We start from the raw sequence: 13735 nt of genomic DNA, 5'->3' as shown, positions 1-13735 counted from the left end.
CTCAGGTAGACTTTCTTGGGTACGTGATTTCTGGGGAAGGTTTTAAAATGGATCCTGGTAAACTCCAATCTATTTTAGACTGGCCTTTGCCCAAAGGACTCAAGGCTATCCAAAGGTTTATTGGTTTTTCCAACTACTATAGGCGCTTCATTAAGGGTTACTCCTCTATCATTGCACCTATTACCAATATGACCAAACAAGGGGCTGATACTAAGTTCTGGTCTGAGGAAGCTCTTGGTGCTTTTAAGACTCTCAAGGAACTTTTTGCCTCAGCTTCCATTCTAGTTCATCCTGATACGACTCTGCCTTTCTTGCTCGAGGTCGATGCTTCTGAGACAGGAGTTGGGGCTGTTCTGTCTCAAAGGTTAGGGGTGGATAAACCGTTACACCCTTGTGGTTTCTTCTGTAAAAAAATTTCTGGGCCTGAGAGCAGATATGACATCGGGGAGAGGGAACTGTTAGCGGTCATTAAGGCTTTAAAGGAGTGGAGACATTTACTGGAAGGGACACTACACCCTGTTACTATCCTAACGGATCATAAGAACTTGTCTTATATTGGGGAGGCTAAGCGCTTGTCCGCCAGGCAGGCTCGCTGGGCTTTGTTCCTCACTCACTTTAATTATGTACTTACGTATAGACCTGGTTCTAAGAATTCTAAAGCCGATGCTTTGTCTCGTCAATATGAACCATCCACTATAACTGAACCACTTCTGTCCTCCATAGTTCCTAAGGGGAATATCATTGCGAACACGAATCTCAGGATTCACTCTCCATTGCTTTCTGAGATCATGAAGTTTCAGCATTTGGCACCCAAACAGACTCCTGGGGATCGACACTTCGTTCCTGCCGCTCTCCAACTGGAGGTGCTACGCTGTCTCCATAACAGCAAGGTGGCTGGGCATCCTGGCATCCTTAAGACTTATGCGCTGGTCTCTAAAGATTTTTGGTGGCCTGACTTACGCAAGGATATTAAAGAATTCATCGGGGCATGTGAAGTTTGTACCAAAACCAAGCTACCCCATTCGCTTCCATGCGGATTTCTGCACCCTTTAGAGGTTCCTGAAAAGCCTTGGTCCTGTCTGGCAATGGACTTCATTGTTGATTTGCCTATCTCTAAAAAGCAGACTGTCATCCTCACTGTGGTAGACAGATTTACTAAAATGGCTCACTTCATTCCCTTACCTAAACTCCCATCTTCGCCCGAATTAGCGGAGATATTCGCCAGGGAGATTTTCCGTTTGCATGGGATACCTTCCCAAATTGTCTCTGACAGAGGCTCCCAATTTGTTTCCCGTTTTTGGAGATCATTCTGCTCCCAACTAGGCATCAAATTGAATTTCTCCTCTGCCTATCATCCTCAGTCCAATGGAGCTGCTGAACGCACTAACCAAAAAGTTGAACAATATTTACGTTGTTTCGTTTCAGAACACCAGGACGATTGGGTCGGTTTGATTCCTTGGGCGGAGTTTGCACATAACAATCTCATTTGTGATTCTACGCATTCTAGCCCTTTTTTCTTGAATTATGGCTTTCATCCTTCCATCCTTCCTTCGGAGTCTTCTTCTCAAGGGATACCATCGGTGGATGTTCATGTTGCCAATTTAAGAGAGTTGTGGGATCAAACTCGACAAATCCTTCTGCACAATTCTACGCTGGTTAAAAAACACGCTGACAAACGTAGAAGGGCAGCACCGGTGTTTGTTCCAGGCAATAGAGTATGGTTAAGTACTAGAAACATTCGGTTAAAAGTGCCGTCCATGAAGTTTGCTCCTCGATATATTGGACCTTACAGGGTACTGTCTCAAATTAACCCAGTTGCGTATCGTTTAGCGTTGCCTAATGCCTTACGCATTCCTAATTCATTTCATGTTTCCTTGCTAAAACCATTAATATGTAACAGGTTCTCCTCCACGATCGCCCCTCCCCGCTCAGTTCAGGTGGAGGGTCAGGAGGAGTATGAGGTCAATTCCATCGTTGATTCTCGAATCTCCCGGGGGAAACTGCAATATCTGGTCGATTGGAAGGGTTATGGTCCTGAGGAGAGAAGTTGGGTACCTCAGGAGGAGGTGCATGCTCCCCGTCTCCGCAGGGCGTTTCACTCTCGATTCCCTTCTCGCCCTGGTCTATTCCGCCCGGTGGGCGTATCTGAGAGGGGGGGTACTGTCAGGGTACCTGCGGTCTCTACCTCCGAAAGAGGTAGAGACTTAGCTGTTCCTCCATCCAGACGGCCTGATGGCTCCCTTCCCCACGGTCTATCCGGTCATGCAAGGCCGGCCGCGAGGGAGTGACTGCCTTTTACAGCATCTAGGCAGGAAGTTGTCATCAGGACACTCCTCCGGAATGACCTGTCACTCAATTGCTGCAGGACCAATCAGGACGCCTCGGAGGCGTGGTTACTGCTCTGAACAGGGTATTTAACAGAGCTTCGTTCATTAGCTCATTGCCCTGTCGTGGTTCTAGCTTGTTCTAGTCACTCAGTGCTTGTGTATTCTATTATCCCTTTTGGTTTTGACCCGGCTTGTTTACCTTACTCTGCTTATCTCTTCGGCTCTCGCTTACCTGTCTTCTGTTACCCTCGACCTCGGCTTGTCTTTGACCATTCTATACTGTACTACTTACGTTAGTCCGGCCATTCTAAGGTCCGGTATACGTATCTGGCTACTGTTTGTACTCTGCGTGTTGGATCCCTGTCCCGATTCTGACATATGGTTACGGTGCTAAGGTTGTTGCTTCGAAGGTCTTATATCAAAAAGGGATGTTCCGGGGGGGCGGAGCCAGCACCCGAGCGAGTTGGACGCATCCTGCAGCAGCTCCACGAGGAAATCCAACCAAATGCTGAATAAAGGCAAAAATGGCACATATACCGAGCCACCAAACGCCCACATCATGGGCAAGAAGGCGAAGAAATATAAAGCTGATTTTGGCTCGCGTTCCCGAGACATCAGAGCTTTTATGCGCATGGCCACGCGTCCGGACCCGTGCAAGATGGCGCTGGCTGGGGCCTCTACCTCACCTTCATCAGACAACGAGAGCCCGACGGCCACTTACCTCCACCAAAGGTACAAGCGAAGCCTGCGACACCCATGGAGCTTGGTGACTCAGCTCCCACCATGAAAGCAGACATAAAGGCTCTGGTAAAAGAAATACTAGCAAATGTTCCATGCTGACATGGCGCTGATTAGGGAGGAAGTCTCCATGCTCGCAGGACGGGTGCAGACGGTGGAAGAAGACCTCAAAAGTGTTGGGGTTGCCCAAACTGCCACAGATGCAGCTCTGGGATCACTGCAAAAGCAATGCAGCACCCTGACTACACAACTAGCTAATATGGAGGAAAGGGCAATGTCATGGAATGTGAGGATCCGAGGGGTGCCTGAATCGGTCACCGACTCTGAATTACCGTATATACTCGAGTATAAGCCGAGTTTTTCAGCACATTTTTTGTGCTGAAAAACCCCAACTCGGCTTATACTCGAGTCAATAGTCTGTATTATGGCAATTTGCATTGCCATAATACAGACAGGGGCTGTGGGGGCTGTCAGAGCTGTAACTTACCTCTCCTGCAGCTCTTGTCAGCTCCCTCCTCCTCCGCGCCGTCCGTTCAGCACCTCAGTCAGCTCCCAGTGTAAATCTCGCGAGAGCCACGGCTCTCGCGAGACTTACAGTGGGAGCTGACAGAAGAGCTGCACGGACCGGCACGGAGGATGAGAGAGCTGACAGGAGCTGCAGGAGAGGTAAGTTACAGCTCTGACAGCCCCCCTCTCCCCCCTCTCCCCTTCTCCCCCCCACTGAACTGCCAATGCCACTGGACCACCAGGGAAGGAGAGCCCCCCTCCCTGCCATATATCAAGCAGGGAGGGGGTACAAAAAAAAATATTATAATAATAATAAAATAATAATAATTAAATTAAATTAGAAATAATAATATAAAATAATTAAAATAATAAAAAAAAAAAAAAATTGCCCACCCCCCACCAAGGCTATGCAACACACACACACACACACACATACACATACACACACTGCACTCATACACACACTGCACTCATACACACACACACTGCATTCATACACACACTGCACTCATACACACACACTGCACTCACACACTGCATTCATACACACACTGCACTCATACACACACTGCACTCATACACGCTGCATTCATACACACGCTGCATTCATACACCCGCTGCACTCATACACACACTGCATTCATACACACACACTGCACTCATACACACACTGCATTCATACACACACACACTGCACTCATACACACACTGCACTCATACACACACACTGCACTCATACACACACTGCACTCATACACACACACTGCACTCATACACACACACTGCATTCATACACACACTGCATTCATACACACTCGCTGCACTCACGCACACGCTGCATTCATACACACACACTGCATTCATACACACACACTGCATTCATTATATACACACACTGTAAATAAATATTCAATTAATATATTTGTTTTAGGATCTAATTTTATTTAGAAATTTACCAGTAGATGCTGCATTTCCCACCCTAGTCTTATACTCGAGTCAATAAGTTTTCCCAGTTTTTTGGGGTAAAATTAGGGGCCTCGGCTTATATTCGGGTCGGCTTATACTCGAGTATATACGGTACCTCACTACTGCCGGAGGCTGATAGCAACACTACTGCTGCCCAAACAAGTAAAGCAGATAGGGGTGGACTCTTGTTTTCGGCTCCCCAAAGCTCCCCTGGAGGCTCCCAGGGATATGCTTGTCAAATTTATTCTGGACTCTGACCAGGGGGGGTTCTCATGGGAGCTCACAGTCCCCTTTGAAGGGGCGCACATAACTTTTTGCAGAGACATTTCCAGGCATACTCTGACATGGAGAAGGTCTCTCAGAAAACTTACTCAGCAGCTTCGAGAGCACTCCATCACATATAAATGGGGGCTGCACCGACTGATGGCAAGAAAGCAGGCAAGATGCACCTCCTCTCGCACAAATCGGAAGCTCCGGCTTTTCTTCAGGCTCTGGGCCTACCAACGGAGGCAGCCCCAGTGGACACCTGCCCTTCATGGACTGTCGCAAACATCAACCCATTTGTGCCCAGTGGAAAAAGAACAGGTACACCTGACTACTTGAAACCAGCAACAACTGTTGCTTGTGCTACCGCTCCTAGTTTTGTTTAATAATGTTTTATTTTGTCTTACTTTTAAGTCCACTAATATTTTTATTTTCTCTTGATTTGTATATACATATGAATGCTACTTATATCTGACTCTGAAAGCTAACAGCCAGTCACTATGCCCTGTTATTTACCCCCACCCATTTCCCCCTATCTTAATGTGCTCCTTCCCCTAGCAAGCGGACAAGAGGTATACGGCACGTTTATCAGCCAACCTAGCTGGCACAACTACCAGTTGGCTAACCGCCGAGAAAGAACTAGGTTCTTACCTACCCTATGACAAAAGGGTACTACTTAATACTTAGGCGCCCTAAGCAACATTACTCCAAGACATTTCCTCGTAACCCTGAGGGTGCATACGCAACTAACCAGCAACCTCCAGTTAATAGCTAGTCCAACAGCTCATGCAGACATGAGGAATTTAAGCTAGAAGATTATAACATTGGGTGTATAGTAAACATGCGATGCTGTTGTTGTTGAAAAATGTGATCTCTGTTGAAAACCTTTACTGCACACAATGTAACCTGTTGTTTTTGACTACCCACAAAAAAAAAGGGATGTCCCACCTGATTAACAAAAGCAGAATTGCATGTGGCTGCCAAAGCTAAATGGACAGGATATTCCATGCAATAATAAGGTAAATGATGTCATCCCTCCATTTTACATATTTCTTTGTATGTCAAACTTCAAGCTTGCACTATGGTTACCAACAGGTGTGGTAGAGGAAAGAGGGGGATTTAACATATTGACTAGTGAGCACTTTCTGATTGAAAAAAAATATTAATATAGCATGTATTAAAAACAAGAAAAGCATATAAACATATCATAAAATAGTTGTGTATAAAATGGACAAACTTAAAAATTGTAGTTATGCAAATGTAGACAATTTTTATATTTTACTGATTTATTCAACCTATTCAAAAATTAAATGTTTTTGCCGGTATACAGGGTCTGAAATGTTTTGCAATAATTCACACAGGGTCTGATATGTTAGTACATAAGTACTAGTACAAAATTGTATTTTTTTCACATTTAGTAAATGTGACAAAATAGATAATTAAAAAGGGTAAAATATCTTGCTTATTAGTATTTCCATGGACCTTGAAGGCATTGCTAGCGGTACAAAAAAAATATATAAGTGTACAATCTCAATGTATAGGAAAGGTGTTCCCTCCAAGTTATACAACCTCATGTATCTGAAAATCCTTATATAAATAAAAGAGATCTATAAATAGAAAATAAATTGTACATAGTGTAAAACCAAATGATTAATGAGGTATAGGGGGAGGGATGATAGAAAACTCCCAAGAAGTGAATGAATGTCAGCCGTATCTCCCCACCTTCGGATATACCGTAGCTGGTAAAACCAAATCTTGCTCATTGATATATCCTTGATATTGGAACAAGAGAAACACAATAGTGCAATATGTATATAAAAAACACAAATGTAATGATAATCCAGAAACATATAATCAATTAATAGAAGAAATCAAATCTAAAGTAGAAAGAGCAGAAAAGAATACTATAGACATTAAAAAAAGGAAATACATGAGAGATATAAAGGATTATAAAACCGGAAATATAAGATTTCCCAAAAAAATGCAAGGAAGGAGAAAGAATAAAATGTATAACGACAGAACAGAACAAAGACAAACAAGAGAATATCCTAGGATTAATTATTATGATAAACACCAGAGGGAGGAGAATCCTTACTACAGACGTGAGAAAAAAGATGTACCAAGAGAGAAACAAGTCTCAACTGGCACATTAAGATCACACCAGATCACTAGGAGTTACAGCGATGTGGTAAAATCCCACAACCAGGAAGAAAGAGTAAGACTCCCTCACAATATAAGAGAATCGCGAGAACAAAGATCGATATATAGAAGAGATCAAGAAAGAGACCCCACCAGAAGGGACTATGGAGGTGTATTAAACCACCATAATCCTACGATGACAGCTAGGAGTCCAAAAAAGGTTGATTCAAGGAGAGAGAATGTGGGAAGAAATCCAAGAGAGAGCCCTAAAAGGAATATGAGAAATAGTCCTGGAAGAGACGACAGAAGGAATATGAAAAGAGCAAAATCTCTTCCGAAACATAGAATGATGAAACCTTTAACAACAGAAGAAGAGAATAGAAGATATAAAGACCAACAAGAAATTTCTTCTACTTCTACTTCTTTTTTTCGGAAGGACTCAGTAATAGAGAACCTGAAATGGCGAGAGAAACCACAGTCGTGGGAATCTCCGGGGAAACGCCAAAGATCAACAGGATCCGAAACAGAGGAAGAAGAAATAGAGAACAAGGGGAAAAGAGGGAAGAAGTGAATATGGACGGCATTTTTAACCTCTCAGAATATGTATTTAATGAGGAAGAAATAAAAGTTCTGAAAAAATGGTTAAAATTTGCCCCGAGCTGTGACCTAAATAAATTTGATTTTTTTGTTGATCTAAATAAATTTATGAGACAATTAAGTTTGAAAAAGTTTTTTATGGGAAGGAAGAAAATATAGTAGAGATTCGAGATAATGAATATATTCATACAGAATTAAAAGATAAATCAAAATTCTATCCAAAACACATGGTCTCGGATGAAATGAGAACATTCGAGACCATGGTTATGAAAGACATTAATAAAATTAAGAAACTAAATAGATACCAACAAAATATGACTGTAAAAGAGAAAAAGATTTTGAAGAACATCCAAGAAAATAAAGATTTAATTATAAAACCAGCGGATAGAGGGGGGGGGGGTCTGGTAGTCCTCTCCGAGACTTTGCATGTACAAGAATCGGAAAGAATTCTATCCGACACTACAACTTATCAAAAATTAACCTCGAATCCGATTAATGAAATTAAAGAACAATTTGCAAACTTCATACAAAAGGGGCTCGATAAGGGAATTCTAACTGAAAAAGAAGGCAAATATCTTTCTGTCTCACACCCTAAAACCCCGGTTTTCTATTATCTTCCTAAAGTTCACAAGAACCCCCTACACCCTCCAGGTCGTCCAATAATATCTGGAATTGATTCTATTTCATCTAAAATTTCAGAATATATTGATACCCTGTTATAACCCCTAGAGAGCAAAACTACAGCACATTTAAAAGATACTATTCACGTCCTACAGCTTTTGAATACGATCCAATGGAAAGACCAATACCATCTAGTCACAAGTGACGTTACATCTTTATATAGTATTATTCCTCACGAGATAGGTCTTAGAGCAGTCAGGCATTTTTTAATAAAATCTAATTTTAAGGAAGACCAAATAGAATACATCCTAGAAGGGATTTTATTGATCCTAACTTATAACTATTTTTGGTTCCAGGACACTTTTTATTTACAGATTCGAGGTACGGCGATGGGCACCAAATTCGCACCCAGTTACGCAAATCTCTTTATGGCGTACTGGGAGGAAGAATACATCTTTTCGACACATTCATGGGGGGCGAATTTGGTGTCCTATCGCCGATATATAGATGATATCCTCCTTATCTGGAATGGTTCCACTGAAGTTTTAGAACTATTTTTATCCTTTCTTAATAATAATGAATGGGGAATTATCCTCGCCACGATCCACAGTTCAACAAATATTAATTTTTTAGATCTTCACATTTTTATAGAAGATAATTTTATTAAGACCAAAAACTTTTTCAAACCTGTCGATGCCAATGGATACATTGATCAAAATAGTTGTCACCATAAGCCATGGCTAACCAATGCACGGAAAGGCCAATTCCTAAGAATAAAACGGAATTGTACTGATGATACAGACTTTTTAAACCAAGCAGGAAAGATAAAAAGCCAATTTATGGAGAAGGGATACGATGACTCACTTCTAACTACAGCGATAGAGGAGGTGAGGAAAATCCCGAGGGAACAACTATTAACCTATAAATCAAAGAAAAATAAAAAAAATCTCACAAGATGCTCGGTTTATATGCAATTTCAATGGCAACAGAAAAAAAGTAAATAGAACTATTAGAAAGTATTGGCACGTCTTACAAGACGACCCAATACTTAAGAAAGTGCTATCTACAAAACCTCAGATTATTTAAAGGGGGGCCACAAATTTGAAGAGAACCATAGTACACAGCAGTAAGGAACCCCATATATCTAAGCACTTTATGAACCAAACAAAAGGTTTTTTCGGATGTGGGTCCTGCCTAGCTTGCAGAACTACGAAGAGCGTAAAAAGGCATATAACAGAAGTTAAGGAATTTACAGATATTACCTTTTCCATTAAAGATCCACTAACCTGTTATTCCAAAGGGGTTATATATCTTTTGAAGTGCCATGTAACTTGATATACATAGGACGGACCATTAGATGCGTTAATGTGAGAGTTTCAGAACACATTAGGAACATTAAAAAGGGACTAGAAACTCACAGCGTCTCTAATCACTTCAAGATATACCTAGTTATAACTAGATTTAGGTATTGTAGTGGTTAAGCACACAGCAAGATATTTCTTTACATTCTGGTGGCATTTTTTTTAGCAAATGTTACCAGTATTATCTTCAGATTCATTACAGATACATATAACCAGGTTATTTAACCATTTGTATATCTCTTTTTTTCTATTTTTGTCTTACTTGATAACGGTTTCATGTCTGTTTCTATGCTAATATTTCAGAACTTATGTAAAATTGTTCAAATTACAATATTCCATACAATGTTTGAAACTTTTGTAATCTCTTAATACTTCTTTAAAAATATACTCATTTTAATTGTTGGCGTTTATGAACAGCAATTTATAGAAAAGTACCTTTGTAAACAGGAATACCTTTTTTCTCCTATCTTTACATGTTAGGAGGTAGGTGCACATCCCTTGTTTGATAGAATTTTTTTTTTCTTAACAAAAATAACTTGGTATTGAAGGATTTAAATACCAATAGCTACTAGGCTCTACTATATTATCAAGTGATTTTTTAAAAGAAAATTTAAAATAGAAGTTGTTTTTTTCCCCCCCGAGACATTTTCCATAAGTAAAGGAAATAAACTCACATATATGTCATACTCTTCTGAACGGCAATGCTAGCGGCTGCTTTCTGAGGATTAAATATATTTCAGAAAGTTGATCTATAGTTATCATTAACAGTGAAGAGGTGGAAATAAATACATTTAAAAATGATGTATATGTTGTTGTTGAAAGCACGTCATTTTAAGTAGCAAGTAACATCTGTCTAAAATATTGATATTTTAAAATAAATAAAATAGATAATATCCACCCTGAATACTTGAAGGATATTGACCCAGGGAGAAATCTGCTTACAGATATATCATTACTCAGGAAACATTGTACTTATGTGCTGTAGAATTAATTTTCTGTTTGTTTCCTTCAGATCAATAAATCCATAAATATAGCAGCAGAACTAAGAATTAGAACTGCTTCATCTCGTTATGTGAGATCATTTGTTGAATATAATTACAGTTTTTTTTCTTCATTAAAGGGACACTCTAGGCACCCAGACCACTTCTGCTCATTGGGGTGGTCTGGGTGCCAACTCCCACTACTCTTAACCCTGCAAGTGTAATTATTGCAGTTTTTCATAAACTGCAATAATTACCTTGCAGGGTTAACTCCACCTCTAGTGGCTGTCTTTTAGAGCGGTGGGAGGGGGCCCTAAATACTAATAAGGGGGGGGGACCTTAGCTCCTCCCCCTGGCCCCCACCCCTGAGCGGCGGCTGGGGGCCCTAAATACTAATAAGGGGGGGACCTAATGTCCTCCCCCCTGGGCCCACCCCTGAGTGGTGGGTGGGGGCCCTAAATTGGAATAAGGGGGGACCTAATGTCCTCCCCTCTGGCCCCCACCCCTGAGCGGTGGGTGGGGGCCCTAAATTGGAATAAGGGGGGGACCTAAGGTCCTCCACCCTGGCCCCCACCCCTGAGTGGCGGGTGGGGGCCCTATATACTAATAACAGGGGGGGACCTAATGTCCTCCTCCCTGGCCCCCACCCTTGAGCGGCGGGTGGGGGCCCTAAATACCAATAGGGGGAGACCTAAAAAAATGTTCCCCCCCCACAGGTGACTAGGGGTCCCCAAACGCCTAGTCACCCCCTCCCTCCCCCCAGAAAAACTATTTCCCTACCTACCCCCCTCACCCTAAAAATAATGAGGGGGGGACCTTTAACTAAGTACCTGTAAAAAAATAAAAACTTACCATTCGATGTTTTCATTCTTCTAAAATCTTCTTTTTTCAGCCCCAAAAAGACCAAATAAAAAACCATAATAACCGAAGCAATAAAAAAAAAACGAGCGCAAAAAAATAATAATCCATCTTCACCCATGGAGGGCTCCGCGCAAACTGAGCTGTGCAGGGCAGGGGAAGGCTTATAAAGCCTTGCCCCGCCCTGCAATTAGGTTCAGAGCACTCTGATTGGTGGGTTTAAGCCATCCAATCAGAGTGCTCTGACAGGTAAATGAAGAGACTGACAGGTAAGTCTCTACATTTACCTGTCACAGCACTCTGATTGGTTGGCTTGAAATCCACCAATCAGAGTGCTCTGTGTCATTTTACACAGCGTGGCAAAGTTCTTTGGAATTTTCCCACGCTGTGTAATTTGACTCATAACTCTCTGATTGGTGGATTAAGTTTTTTTAACTTTTTTTAACAGTGAGCAGCCACAGGCTGCGCTCTGTTTAATAGACATGCCCCTACTCGCGGTATAGCAAGTAGGGGCATAATCTACTAATACTAAGTAATATTTACTTAGTATTAGTAAATGTGGCTGAAAGACCAATTTAGGTCTTTCGGCCTTTTAGTAGATAGCTCCCTAATACCGTGGGAATTAGGGAGTTATCTACTTATTCATTCCTGTCATTACATTGACCGGCCAAGTAACTTACATTTTATATGAATGTATGTTACTTGATTGTTGTAAGTGTTGTAAATGCTTACAGCTGAATCCTGGCTATGTTTGTATGCTTTTTATTTAAAATTGTACACAATGTTAAATTCTTCTTCTTTCACTGGGTAAGTATATTAGTACTTAGGCAATACTGTACTTCGGCACTTTGACACTTTGGAACTTCGGCACTTCAGCACTTCGAGACTTCGGAAATTCGGTAATTTCGGAACTTCGGGACCTCGGCAATTCGGCACTTCGTCAATTCAGACATTCGGAAGTACCTGGATTTCCCGAAATTTGTCCGAATTCATATTCGGACCGAAACAAATTGCACATGTCTACCTGGAGTATCCTTTTAAAGGAACACTATAGGGTCAGGAACGCAAACATGTATTCCTGACCCTATAATGAAAATCCACCATTTAGATGGCTTGTCTCTGAAAAGGCAGTGTTTGCATGAAAAGGCCTGAAGGCCATGATTATACTCACCAGAACAACTACATTAAGCTGTAGTTGTTCTGGTGACTATAGTGTCCCTTTAACCTCTTAAGGACACATGACATGTGTGACATGTCATGATTCCCTTTTATTCCAGAAGTTTGGTCCTTAAGGGGTTAAAGAGGATGTATTATTTGTCTCTACAAATCACAGTCCACCAGTTCTAATTTACCATAACCAGCAAGAAAAAGGTGCCTAATCCAATGAATTGCTCTAGAAACTCTCCAGAACACTATAAAAGGTTCACTCTGTGAATATGTACTTCACCCATGATCATCTGAACATGTTGTCCTTAGGCTTTGCCAACTTTCGTAGGAATTTAGAAGAGATTTTATTGAAAACCATTTTAGCAATTACCAACTTGCTTATATGATCATGATAACCATGGAAACATGACCTGTATGGGGGAGAACTAAAATGCAATTTAATAAGAAAATCAGATGAATACATAATTGTAAGGTGATTAATTATAACTTAATTGGAGCCTAATGTAATCCCCATTGTAGCTAATTCTATTACTAGATTCTCATTGCTAAATCATTCACTCTTGGTTTTTCCAAGTTCTAATTAACACCTGTTAATCTATTTCCATCATTAGAGAATTTATAAATAAAAAACTTTCATTAATTATACTGTGGTATTTATGCAATGTCTCTTTTCTATAGACAAATATCTATTTTATTAATGTGTTTCTCTTCACATCCTTTTGACTAATTTGCTAGTACAGTATTTAATGAGCTGTGCCAAATGTTGCCAAATATTCATTTAACAATACTGTATATATACTCTGCATACTCTACATTAAATATAATTTATATATACTCTGGTTTATCGTGGAATCACATGCAACATACATGATTTCTATTATAATTAAGTCTTTTTTATTTTATATAGTTTATGGGTTTATAATACATTTTACCTTTCATCTTGTATTTATTTACTTCCTTTTTGTGTTTTTACAACATCTAAATGTGGTTTTCTCAAATTTTACCAAGATTAAGCAAAAGCATTAATTCAGCAAATGTAATTTTTTTTAATGCATTACTTCGTCTTTTTCGTGACCCGAGTAAAAGTATAGTCAGAGTATTTAGTTCAGGGTGTAATGATTTTAGATGAGAGCACTATGAGTGTTGCATTGTGAGAGCATTAGAAGCAAACAGTGGTACATAGATGAAGACACATTTACTTCTAAGTACC

This window comes from Pelobates fuscus, chromosome 3, assembly GCF_036172605.1.
Source record: "Pelobates fuscus isolate aPelFus1 chromosome 3, aPelFus1.pri, whole genome shotgun sequence".
NCBI classification, from domain to species: Eukaryota; Metazoa; Chordata; class Amphibia; order Anura; family Pelobatidae; genus Pelobates; species Pelobates fuscus.
This window is presented reverse-complemented; position numbering follows the sequence as displayed.